General features: G+C 31.5%; 1 long non-coding RNA gene across 1 annotated transcript in view; it reads right to left on the bottom strand.

Annotated features, from left to right (window-relative positions):
* Positions 1 to 4375: 4375 nt before the first annotated feature.
* LOC141448367 (uncharacterized) overlaps positions 4376 to 13414 on the bottom strand; it is a 40286-nt gene continuing 31247 nt past the window's right edge. The window contains exon 3 of the long non-coding RNA XR_012454978.1: positions 4376 to 7342. This is a non-coding gene — a long non-coding RNA (uncharacterized lncRNA). The remainder of the gene's footprint in view (positions 7343 to 13414) is intronic.

Below are 13414 nucleotides of genomic sequence, written 5' to 3'. Positions count from 1 at the left end.
TCTAAAATTGTATTAAATTTAGTAGAAATCTGTCGAGTAGTTTTAGAGATATTTAGAGTTAAATTTTGGTTTCGTTTCACAAAACAGCGAAATCTTCAACATCAAATATCTAAAAAACTACTCAATAGATTTTGTTTATATTTTATCTGTATATGTATTCATCTTTTGTCTAAAATTGTATTAAATTTAGTAGAAATCTGTCGAGTAGTTTTAGAGATATTTAGAGTTAAATTTTGGTTTCGTTTCACAAAACAGCGAAATCTTCAACATCAAATATCTAAAAAACTACTCGGTAGATTTTGTTTATATTTTATCTGTATATGTATTCATCTTTTGTCTAAAACTGTATTAAATTTAGTAGAAATCTGTCGAGTAGTTTTAGAGATATTTAGAGTTAAATTTTGGTTTCGTTTCACAAAACAGCGAAATCTTCAACATCAAATATCAAAAAAACTACTCGATAGATTTTGTTTATATTTTATCTGTATATGTATTCATCTTTTGTCTAAAATTGTATTAAATTTAGTAGAAATCTGTCGAGTAGTTTTAGAGATATTTAGAGTTAAATTTTGGTTTCGTTTCACAAAACAGTGAAATCTTCAACATCAAATATCTAAAAAACTACTCGATAGATTTTGTTTATATTTTATCTGTATATGTATTCATCTTTTGTCTAAAATTGTATTAAATTTAGTAGAAATCTGTCGAGTAGTTTTAGAGATATTTAGAGTTAAATTTTGGTTTCGTTTCACAAAACAGTGAAATCTTCAACATCAAATATCTAAAAAACTACTCGATAGATTTTGTTTATATTTTATCTGTATATGTATTCATCTTTTGTCTAAAATTGTATTAAATTTAGTAGAAATCTGTCAAGTAGTTTTAGAGATATTTAGAGTTAAATTTTGGTTTCGTTTCACAAAACAGTGAAATCTTCAACATCAAATATTTAAAAAACTACTCGATAGATTTTGTTTATATTTTATCTGTATATGTATTCATCTTTTGTCTAAAATTGTATTAAATTTAGTAGAAATCTGTCGAGTAGTTTTAGAGATATTTAGAGTTAAATTTTGGTTTCGTTTCACAAAACAGAGAAATCTTCAACATCAAATATCTAAAAAACTACTCGATAGATTTTGTTTATATTTTATCTGTATATGTATTCATCTTTTGTCTAAAATTGTATTAAATTTAGTAGAAATCTGTCGAGTAGTTTTAGAGATATTTAGAGTTAATTTTTGGTTTCGTTTCACAAAACAGTGAAATCTTCAACATCAAATATCTAAAAAACTACTCGATAGATTTTGTTTATATTTTATCTGTATATGTATTCATCTTTTGTCTAAAATTGTATTAAATTTAGTAGAAATCTGTCGAGCAGTTTTAGAGATATTTAGAGTTAAATTTTGGTTTCGTTTCACAAAACAGCGAAATCTTCAACATCAAATATCTAAAAAACTACTCGATAGATTTTGTTTATATTTTATCTGTATATGTATTCATCTTTTGTCTAAAATTGTATTAAATTTAGTAGAAATCTGTCAATTAGTTTTAGAGATATTTAGAGTTAAATTTTGGTTTCGTTTCACAAAACAATGAAATCTTCAACATCAAATATCTAAAAAACTACTCGATAGATTTTGTTTATATTTTATCTGTATATGTATTCATCTTTTGTCTAAAATTGTATTAAATTTAGTAGAAATCTGTCGAGTAGTTTTAGAGATGTTTAGAGTTAAATTTTGGTTTCGTTTCACAAAACAGCGAAATCTTCAACATCAAATATCAAAAAAACTACTCGATAGATTTTGTTTATATTTTATCTGTATATGTATTCATCTTTTGTCTAAAATTGTATTAAATTTAGTAGAAATCTGTCGAGTAGTTTTAGAGATATTTAGAGTTAAATTTTGGTTTCGTTTCACAAAACAGTGAAATCTTCAACATCAAATATCTAAAAAACTACTCGATAGATTTTGTTTATATTTTATCTGTATATGTATTCATCTTTTGTCTAAAATTGTATTAAATTTAGTAGAAATCTGTCGAGTAGTTTTAGAGATATTTAGAGTTAAATTTTGGTTTCGTTTCACAAAACAGTGAAATCTTCAACATCAAATATCTAAAAAACTACTCGATAGATTTTGTTTATATTTTATCTGTATATGTATTCATCTTTTGTCTAAAATTGTATTAAATTTAGTAGAAATCTGTCGAGTAGTTTTAGAGATATTTAGAGTTAAATTTTGGTTTCGTTTCACAAAACAGTGAAATCTTCAACATCAAATATCTAAAAAACTACTCGATAGATTTTGTTTATATTTTATCTGTATATGTATTCATCTTTTGTCTAAAATCGTATTAAATTTAGTAGAAATCTGTCGAGTAGTTTTAGAGATATTTAGAGTTAAATTTTGGTTTCGTTTCACAAAACAGTGAAATCTTCAACATCAAATATCTAAAAAACTACTCGATAGATTTTGTTTACATTTTATCTGTATATGTATTCATCTTTGGTCTAAAATTGTATTAAATTTAGTAGAAATCTGTCGAGTAGTTTTAGAGATATTTAGAGTTAAATTTTGGTTTCGTTTCACAAAACAGTGAAATCTTCAACATCAAATATCTAAAAAACTACTCGATAGATTTTGTTTATATTTTATCTGTATATGTATTCATCTTTTGTCTAAAATTGTATTAAATTTAGTAGAAATCTGTCGAGTAGTTTTAGAGATATTTAGAGTTAAATTTTGGTTTCGTTTCACAAAACAGTGAAATCTTCAACATCAAATATCTAAAAAACTACTCGATAGATTTTGTTTATATTTTATCTGTATATGTATTTATCTATTGTCTAAAATTGTATTAAATTTAGTAGAATTCTGTCGAGTAGTTTTAGAGATATTTAGAGTTAAATTTTGGTTTCGTTTCACAAAACAGTGAAATCTTCAACATCAAATATCTAAAAAACTACTCGATAGATTTTGTTTATATTTTATCTGTATATGTATTCATCTTTTGTCTGAAATTGTATTAAATTTAGTAAAAATCTGTCAAGTAGTTTTAGAGATATTTAGAGTTAAATTTTGGTTTCGTTTCACAAAACAGTGAAATCTTCAACATCAAATATTTAAAAAACTACTCGATAGATTTTGTTTATATTTTATCTGTATATGTATTCATCTTTTGTCTAAAATTGTATTAAATTTAGTAGAAATCTGTCGAGTAGTTTTAGAGATATTTAGAGTTAAATTTTGGTTTCGTTTCACAAAACAGTGAAATCTTCAACATCAAATATCTAAAAAACTACTCAATAGATTTTGTTTATATTTTATCTGTATATGTATTCATCTTTTGTCTAAAATTGTATTAAATTTAGTAAAAATCTGTCGAGTAGTTTTAGAGATATTTAGAGTTAAATTTTGGTTTCGTTTCACAAAACAGTGAAATCTTCAACATCAAATATCTAAAAAACTACTCGATAGATTTTGTTTATATTTTATCTGTATATGTATTCATCTTTTGTCTAAAATTGTATTAAATTTAGTAGAAATCTGTCGAGTAGTTTTAGAGATATTTAGAGTTAAATTTTGGTTTCGTTTCACAAAACAGTGAAATCTTCAACATCAAATATTTAAAAAACTACTCGATAGATTTTGTTTATATTTTATCTGTATATGTATTCATCTTTTGTCTAAAATTGTATTAAATTTAGTAGAAATCTGTCGAGTAGTTTTAGAGATATTTAGAGTTAAATTTTGGTTTCGTTTCACAAAACAGTGAAATCTTCAACATCAAATATCTAAAAAACTACTCGATAGATTTTGTTTATATTTTATCTGTATATGTATTCATCTTTTGTCTAAAATTGTATTAGATTTAGTAAAAATCTGTCGAGTAGTTTTAGAGATATTTAGAGTTAAATTTTGGTTTCGTTTCACAAAACAGTGAAATCTTCAACATCAAATATCTAAAAAACTACTCGATAGATTTTGTTTATATTTTATCTGTATATGTATTCATCTTTTGTCTAAAATTGTATTAAATTTAGTAGAAATCTGTCGAGTAGTTTTAGAGATATTTAGAGTTAAATTTTGGTTTCGTTTCACAAAACAGCGAAATCTTCAACATCAAATATCAAAAAAACTACTCGATAGATTTTGTTTATATTTTATCTGTATATGTATTCATCTTTTGTCTAAAATTGTATTAGATTTAGTAAAAATCTGTCGAGTAGTTTTAGAGATATTTAGAGTTAAATTTTGGTTTCGTTTCACAAAACAGTGAAATCTTCAACATCAAATATCTAAAAAACTACTCGATAGATTTTGTTTATATTTTATCTGTATATGTATTCATCTTTTGTCTAAAATTGTATTAAATTTAGTAGAAATCTGTCGAGTAGTTTTAGAGATATTTAGAGTTAAATTTTGGTTTCGTTTCACAAAACAGCGAAATCTTCAACATCAAATATCAAAAAAACTACTCGATAGATTTTGTTTATATTTTATCTGTATATGTATTCATCTTGTGTCTAAAATTGTATTAAATTTAGTAGAAATCTGGCGAGTAGTTTTAGAGATATTTAGAGTTAAATTTTGGTTTTGTTTCACAAAACAGTGAAATCTTCAACATCAAATATCTAAAAAACTACTCGATAGATTTTGTTTATATTTTATCTGTATATGTATTCATCTTTTGTCTAAAATTGTATTAAATTTAGTAGAAATCTTTCGAGTAGTTTTAGTTGTCTGGATTGTAAGTCACTAAATTATAAATGAAGAAAGTATAATTTAAATATCTTGTATTATTATTTTTAACTCTCAAGAAGTTTGCTTTATTTTGTTCTTTTTATTTATTTATTTTTTTTTTTAAAAAAAAAAGCTTTCAAATTTGGTTTCTTTTCCGTTGTAATTGCTTCAACCGTCACTTTTGTTTTCTGTATGATGTCTTTATTTTTTGTATTTCTTAATTTAATGTATTTATGCATTTTTTTTCTTATTTTACCTAAAGGCTAATTCCTGTAGACGACTATAAGCTATTGAATTTCCAATTTTGTATTTTGTACTATTATTTGTTTATTTTAAAAATAAAGAATTAATTAATTATAAACAAAATCTATCGATTAGTTTTCCAGATATTTGAAGTTAAAGATTTCACTGTTTCAAACGGATCCAAAATTAGCTCTAAATATCTCGTTTCCTACTCGTCAGATTTTCGTAAAACGTCAAAAGTTAGTTTAATCAACTCTTATACTTAACATTTTAAACTGTATGTTTTGGTTAAGGATACGTAAGGAGATATAATGTTTTGAAATTTGAAAGAAATATAAACCCTTCAAACTTTAACCTTCCTTCACGCTAACTGCGTATTATCACAATGGCATTTATACCAGTTATAGAGAAACGTTTTGTCTAAAATTTCGTATTGAATTCGTTAAAATCTGATGAATACGAAAGGAGATATAAAGGTTTAAAATTTGAATGTTAAGAACGATCTTAACTTAATGAAAAATTTCTTGAAAATTTAGAATGATTTTTTTCGAATAATTTTTTCTGAATATCTACCTAAGATTAATATTATTTCTAAAATCACAAAAAAAGTTATTAAAACAAGTGAAAATAATAAAAGATTTAGAAAAATAAGTAAATAGTACTGAATCACCATTGTTAATACGGTTTGATCAGCCATGACACGTTTTCATGGGAATGGGCGTGACTAAACTAGAGGTGGGCATGTCCCGCCCACCGTCTGCCACCCTACTACATTGTGATTGGCCAATACTTTAAACCTAATAATTTCAATGAAATAATTAACTTACAAATTTTTTTCCAACATTTCTCCCATAGGTATTTGATAAACTTTCAAATAAAGCAAGAAAAAAAAAAATCCCTTTAAAAATACGATAAATAATATTTCTTTTGGAATAATACTTCATGTTTTGCACAATTATCGTTAACTGAAACAAAAAACTTCAGAATTTGTATCGTTTTATCGTTAAATAGATAAAAGAGGAATGGGCTTATTCTAGACTTGTAGGCCGCCATTAAATAGGCGGTAAGCTTACTTTATACTCCATGGGGTGGGGAACTCTAGTGGCAATTTCTGTAAACATAAATGCATTTTTTATATTTACATTTAATCATGTTGACGACTCAGTAGACTTATTCAGTACTATCTTACACTCATATTTAACCATGTTGGGGACTCTCTAGACTTATATAGGACTGTCTTACACTCATATTTAATCTTGTTAAGGACTCACTAGACTTATACTATCTTACACTCATGTTTAAGCATGTTGGGGACTCACTAGACTTATATATCTTACACTCATGTTTAACCATGTTGGTGACTCACTAGACTTATTTAGAACTATCTTACACTCATTTAACCATGTTGGGGACTCTCTAGACTTATATAGAACTATCTTACACTCATGTTTAAGCATGTTGGGGACTCTCTAGACTTATATAGGACTGTCTTACACTCATATTTAACCTTGGTAAGGACTCACTAGACTTATACTATCTTACACTCATGTTTAAGCATGTTGGGGACTCTCTAGACTTATATAGGACTGTCTTACACTCATATTTAACCTTGGTAAGGACTCACTAGACTTATACTATCTTACACTCATGTTTAAGCATGTTGGGGACTCTCTAGACTTATATAGGACTGTCTTACACTTTTATTTAACCTTTTAAGGACTCACTAGACTTATATATCTTACACTCATATTTAACCATGTTGGGGACTCACTAGATTTATATAGGACCATCCTACACTCACATTTTGACGACTCACTAGTCTTACATATGGGCTATCAACAGTCTTATTTAACTTATTTTTTACCGCATTACAAGTAATCTATTTAGGTATTAGTCTATTATTTTGTCAATTTATCTAATACATCTCCATGTTAGTAAAGTAAGTAATTTGTGCTATTTATTTTTCATCTTTGCTATTCCACTCTGGGTGGAACCTCGTTTTTGTAGGACGATCCTGGATTAGAAAGATCTCACGAAAGGCTACAGTAGTCAGTTAATTTGTGAGTAATTGTTTTAGTCTTAATGATTCAAATTTTGTTTCAATTCAATTAGAATTTTTAATTGATTAAATTTTTGCCCATCTGTGGTGTCCTAATATGGAGGAAAATAGATAGGCCAGTGACATCTACAGCAAATTATTACGTAGCTAATTTATGCAGGCGCCAACTATACGCACCATACTTCGGCACTATCCAGGCAATGTAACGCGTCATAAAGGTGTCTATTACCGGCCGGCTGAGTGCATTACCACTGTTCCGGTCCATGTGTCAGAGATATCGTATTTTCTGCACAGAAAAAAAAAAAAACAATATTTCCAAAATATTTCCATCTCTCTGGAGAACAAAATCTGTACTGCTTCTTACCTATACTGAGAGAAGTGTTGTTACAGCTTCTCAACTCTTCTATAGAGTGAGAGAAAGAGAAGGAGAAAGTAGAATGAGAGTGAGTAAAAAAAGAATATGCCGAATTTTAATAGCATGATACACCTAAAACAGGAAATGTGAAGAAAAATGACGTCAGTTGATTTATAATTCATAAATGGCAAGTAATGGTTGGATTATGTAAATAAGGTGTAAATCTGGAGCATTCAGTCCGTAATGGTGGTGGTGGGGGGTTCTCAAATTGGGTCAGCCAATGACAGTGAGTGAGCGACACTGCACTAGTCGCTTTTGCTAATGGATCTGACGTAATTAATGGCGAACTGCTTTAGTATACCAGCTGGCTAATTTCATAAGGCATTTTTGCCAACCAAATCGTAAATATTTTACTATTAAAATACGTAACTATTTCAAGGTTAAAATAAGAACGAAGGTTAGGTGGTGAAAAAAGAGAAAACTATTTTTCAGTTTTCAAAATGTATGTTTTTTTTATACTTAATTACCGTTTCCGTTCATGGCTCTGTGACGAACGTTATTTTTTCAATGTAGTAAAGTAATCGCCTAAATTTTTTTTAGGCGGGCTTAACGTCCAACTACCAATTAGGTGTCGTGGACGGAGGCACTAGCAAACATACTTTACTGTAAATTTCTCATATTAATCATTAAATAAAATACAAGGCCTCGACCGGGGGAATCGAACCCACAACCAACAATACACCTTAGCATTGTGGGTCTAGTCTCTTAACCGCCTAACAATACTTTACTATAAATTTCTCATATTAACCATTAAATAAAATCCAAGACCTAAAACCGGAAGTCGAACCCACTAAACCAACAATACATCTTAGCTTTGCGGGTCTTGCCACTAACCGCTCGGCTACCGTGGCGCCTTATTTTTTCAATTTATACTCGTAAATACCACAACTCCTCAACTGTGATCCACAAAAGGTACCGCTGATAATACCACACATTAAGAGAGTCAAAAATATCTTCCAGCCACCACAAGAGTCTTCAGATTTGAGATGGTGGGGAAGTCCAGAGGGTGCCAAAATCTTTTAAGAATCTTGAAAGTTTGGTTCAAGTTTAAACAGGCAGGGATGTGTTTATTGGTGGGGGAGGGGGGAATTGAGGAGATTACCTGGCATAAGACCTGGCACTCATAAATCTTATCCAGAAATGGTAACGCCTATCCCTACCGCTAGACAGCAGCGTACATTTTTTTTTATGCCTAGTTTAAAGTTACAAATTTAAAAATGTTACTATTCTCATGTGAGTTTGCACATCCCATTTTTTAATTTCCAGATGCGAACTATTAGAAATATCTTCATCTTACTGGCTACTCGTATTTGGAAGAAAGTAAAACCTAACTTCATTTGGAAATCATAATTAGATTTTAAATAAATAAGGTAGAAGACCGGGGAGAGTGACACACCTGTTATAGAAGCCAGGGAACAGGTGAACCTTAAGAGCAAGAAGCTTCTAGTTCTTCCATTAACCGGCACTGAGCTGACGTCACACTGAAGAGCAATAATTCAGACGGCACTATGTTGTTACACCTGGCCTCTCCAGGTAGTTCCCAAACTTTACCCTAACACTGTGTTCGTTCATCCCCCTTCACTTATTCATCCAGTAATGTGTGGGAGAGAACCTTAACGTATCTACTATGGACCATAAGTTAATTATTTAATACTACAATTCCTCTTTCCGCTGCCAAGAGCTTTACCGGGGAGTAAAGCGGTCAAGGTTAAATTTTTGACTTCCATAGTTTTCTGGGGAAATATCCGTTTTGAGGAGACTAGCGGAAGTGGGTTTCTATGAGCGGAAATTCGAAAACAAAACAAAAAAAATCAGCGGGAAAAGAACCTTTATATTTCCGATTTAGCCTTGTCAGTAATTAAGCGATCCAACCGGAAATATCACTTTTTCGAATTTATTTAAGCGTAAGGAACTAAGGGCACTTCCTGGAGAGAGTGGTGGTTAGGTTTCCCTCTAACGTACAGCACCATTACAGAATAACGTAGGCCCAGCCCGGTGACTAACATATTATCAAAGAGTATTAAAGGTGTTTCAACGATTCCGAGTTTGATTGTGCTTCCACCACCGGAAGTACCCCTCTACTAAATATATTTCCCTTTTTCTCTTTTTTTAGCTTTTCTCAAAGATAACCACCCCCCCACCCACCCACCGATTAGCGTGCTAATTGCTCACAGCTCTTGATTACTACACAAATCTGAGAATGAATTTTACAACTTGATGAAAATCAGCTGACCGAAAATGCATTTTCACTTGGATAGAATTTTCCATTTCCCCGCACACGACTCCTACCTCCACTCCCCATTTTCTTACATCAGATTTTTTACGTGTTCTTTTGATAAATAAAATTAATTATTACGACAGTTTTGTAACCGTTTAGAAATATAGAGGCATACTTAAAACAGTATAGGCACTAAATATGGTTTGTAGGGCGCGTTAGGCCCCTTATAAGGCTTGGAATGCGCGGCAATTTTAATACTAATCACCGACCAATCCAGTTCTTCTGTTATGTTTCATTCAATTATCGAGTAGTGAATCGATACGTACTGTTGTTTCATTGATTCATTATTACAACTCTTAATTACTAAAAAGAATGTTCATTAAAAGCTGTTATTTTATTATCTTCAGCTAAAAATAAGAGAAAAGCCCTGAAAATTGAATTTTCCGGAAAAAGAAAAAATGTTTCAATACACGTTTTGTAATCACTTCGCGAGATTTGGAAAAAAAAGAACTATTACAAATTAATTCAGTAAATTGGCACTTTTAGATCAGTAATTCTGACCTTAATCACAGTTAGGCTATTCTGTCGTCACCTTAAGCTAAATATCTCCTTAACAAAGATTTACAGTTTTAAAAAGTCAAGTATAGTGGGATTGATTAAACGACAAAAGGTACAAGAAAATCAGCAAGAACCTAAGATTTCATTCGTACTTCCGCTCGTAATTTCAAGACATTTAGAAAACGTACGAAAAAGCTTACGTGTTTTATTCAAAGTTTATAACAATAATATCATTTAAGTAATTTCATTGCATTAAATTTTCATTAATATTATTGAGAATTTATTAGATGTTACAGATCCTTATGCTGGGGCCATTTTCATCTGCAAAATATTTGTTAAGTACGATTTCCGGCACTTAGTTTAACTTAATCTAGATCTTCTACCCACAATATTGTACGTAACATGAAATAGATATGCATATTTTTATGAAAGCCAAGGCCAATTTTAGCCTTCAATGTGCATAATACCATGCTGACAGTTCATTAATACAAAGTGGCGTTCATCCGGTCCGAGTGTAGCAGCAGGTGAACATCTGCTACTTCCGGCACATATAACCACCACCACAATCTTTCCGGTAGGTAATGTTACGCCCTTTCTTTGGCCATATTCAAGTTTCTTTTCTTCATAATCGATTATACTAAAAGTGGAGAATAATTTTTGTGATTTATTTGGAATATTCAGAGAAGTGGGGGGGGGGGGGGGATTCCATTGTGAGAATCCTTTGGAATCGGATTCTTATTGGCCATTCATAACTCCGAATCATAAATTCTTTTCGTGAAGAAACTGATATAGTGGCCAATATGGGTGTATAGCTGAACTACATAGATCTCCCAGTAGTACTGGGGAGGAAGTGCGGCGCCATTAATCTGGCCGTCAAACCTTGTAAAGGGATACTACGTTGTCTTCACTTACTTCCTGTACTCGGTACAGGTGCATGTTTGGGTTTATCAGGATTACTAGACAGTCTAATTTGTAAAAAATTTAGTTAGCACTGATTTTATGATTAAATGCTTCGTAGGAAAATCGAAGTCAAATTGAACTTAAGCGTTCAACGGAAACACCAAATACAAAGCTAACAACAGAACTTCCGACCCGGAAGTAGCGTACACTCGCCCAAGAATCACTAACTTCCGTGCTAATTTACTAATTTGCTCACAGCAATGCAGGGAGAGTACACCGCATTGGTTAACTACACCCTTTCCTATTGGTACCTGAGCCTGAGAATTAGACGACTACTGAAGTTGTTATGGGGTCGCTCTACGGATGTAAAACAGGTGTTAAAAAAACCTTCCCAGTTTTTATGGCTCACATCGTAATGTCTATAACCTATCAATATTGAACACGGCCGGATAGCCAGCCCCCACCCACCCAAAATAGTCATATAAACTCCACTAGCACAGTTAATGGCCCACATACTAAAAGGAAATGTGGCGGCCCTTAAACATATCCTTCCGGAAGTTAATGTTCAATAATCACGTAATAAAAAAACAAGGGTATTACGTCGTACTGTGATTAATGGACTAATCACATTGTTTGTTGGCCTATTAATATTAGCAATAATGAACTGGCAAGGAAATAAACCGCGAAGAGAGGACTTCCTGTATAAGTTCGTTAGGTTCTTGATGCCCTATCGAAGACAGAAAACAGAGCGCGATGCCCAAATACATGGTCTACCCATTCAGACATCATGATAGAACTATTTTGCCTTATCATCTCTACAACCAGGAAGTAGTTGAGGTTCTAGCTCTGAAGGGTCAACCGAGTCTAGCTTCGACTCGTGTCTTTACGGCTTGAGCCTTCAGAGTTCGAGCCGTGAAGCTCAAGTTGGAGGCTCACAAACCTAGAGTTGAAGGCTCCCCACAAAGTGCAAGCCTTTTTTAAATTCTCAAGGAATGACGGAGTAATCAATGAACAACGAACATTTTAAAAATTATTGTATTCATTTTTACAAAAAATATGTTTGAAAAATCCATTAGCTGCTATAACTTGGATTTTATTTTAAGAAATGAATTTATTAATTAGTTCAAAATAAAATGCTTCATATAAAAAGCAAAATAAAAGCTCGAGCCTTGCAGGTTCACCGAGCTCTCCGTGAGGCTTCAGTTCGAGCTCTCTGACTCGAGCTACCCGCTGAGACCTGAGAGCACGACCACTCAAGGCTCGAAACTAATAACCTTATAGTTCACAGCTCTTGAACAACACCACCAGGAAATCTTTTTGGTGAGGCTAGCAAAGCAAAAAATCACTTCTTAGATTAGCTCTTAAAATATTACGAGAACCAGCAATTGGGACAATACAGAGCCAAATAGAACTTCCTGCACAAGGACTTCCTTAACCTTAGTACTTCGCCCTAATTCCTGTTCTATCTTCACATCACGCACTCTCTGCTAAGTGGAAAAGCTGGAAAGCCCTCCTTTTTCCAGTTAATCGCATTTTCCTTCACACGCACGCACGCGCCCCCCCCCCAACTGTCACTCCATTATTCTGTACTTTAAAACAAAGTTCATTGTACTGAGAATTATCAAGAGAAGATGATGGCACCAAAAGCGCCACTTACTACTTACCAACGTAATTAACTAAAGCAAACTTTCGTCATAATTATCAAGCTAAAACTACAAACCGAGCCGACTACAAAGCTAAATGAGAAAAATTCTTTTTAATTAGCACTTCCGTCACAGCTCCATTAAACCACCAATCCAATCTCTTTTTATTAACACTACCTTCTAGATGACTTTATGGAAACATTAGATTACAATTCAATGTCCAATTCAGTTTTTAATCGTACTGTACACAGAAATTCGTAACTACTTTTGCTGAACATCCTGCTGAGATCAATCAATCGATATCATTACTTCCTCTTGAAGCTGTTACGTCAGAAACACTCCTCACACTAATGCACATACAGACAAAATTTGTAAAAAAAAACTTTTTTTTTGGACCCAGAACGTTTATTTCCGCTGAAAATTCGACAAGATTGCAATACTTCCTTTACCCGGCAGTAAGAGAACAAACGAAGAAGTTCAAATTTCTAACAACTGTATTAAACTAATATAATTTAAACTAAGAATTTAATGAATTAACTGAGAAGCCATTTTGTACCTTAAAACTGTCAATATTTGATGTAATATAGGCTGAATAGAGAGAGGAAAAGGTAGCCAATAGCAAGG

The sequence above is a fragment of the Rhodnius prolixus genome, unplaced genomic scaffold (assembly GCF_049639745.1).
Source record: "Rhodnius prolixus isolate KJV_2025 unplaced genomic scaffold, Rpr scaffold_19, whole genome shotgun sequence".
Classification (NCBI taxonomy): Eukaryota; Metazoa; Arthropoda; class Insecta; order Hemiptera; family Reduviidae; genus Rhodnius; species Rhodnius prolixus.
Note: the sequence above shows the minus strand (reverse complement) of the source record. Positions and strands in the feature narration are given on the sequence as shown.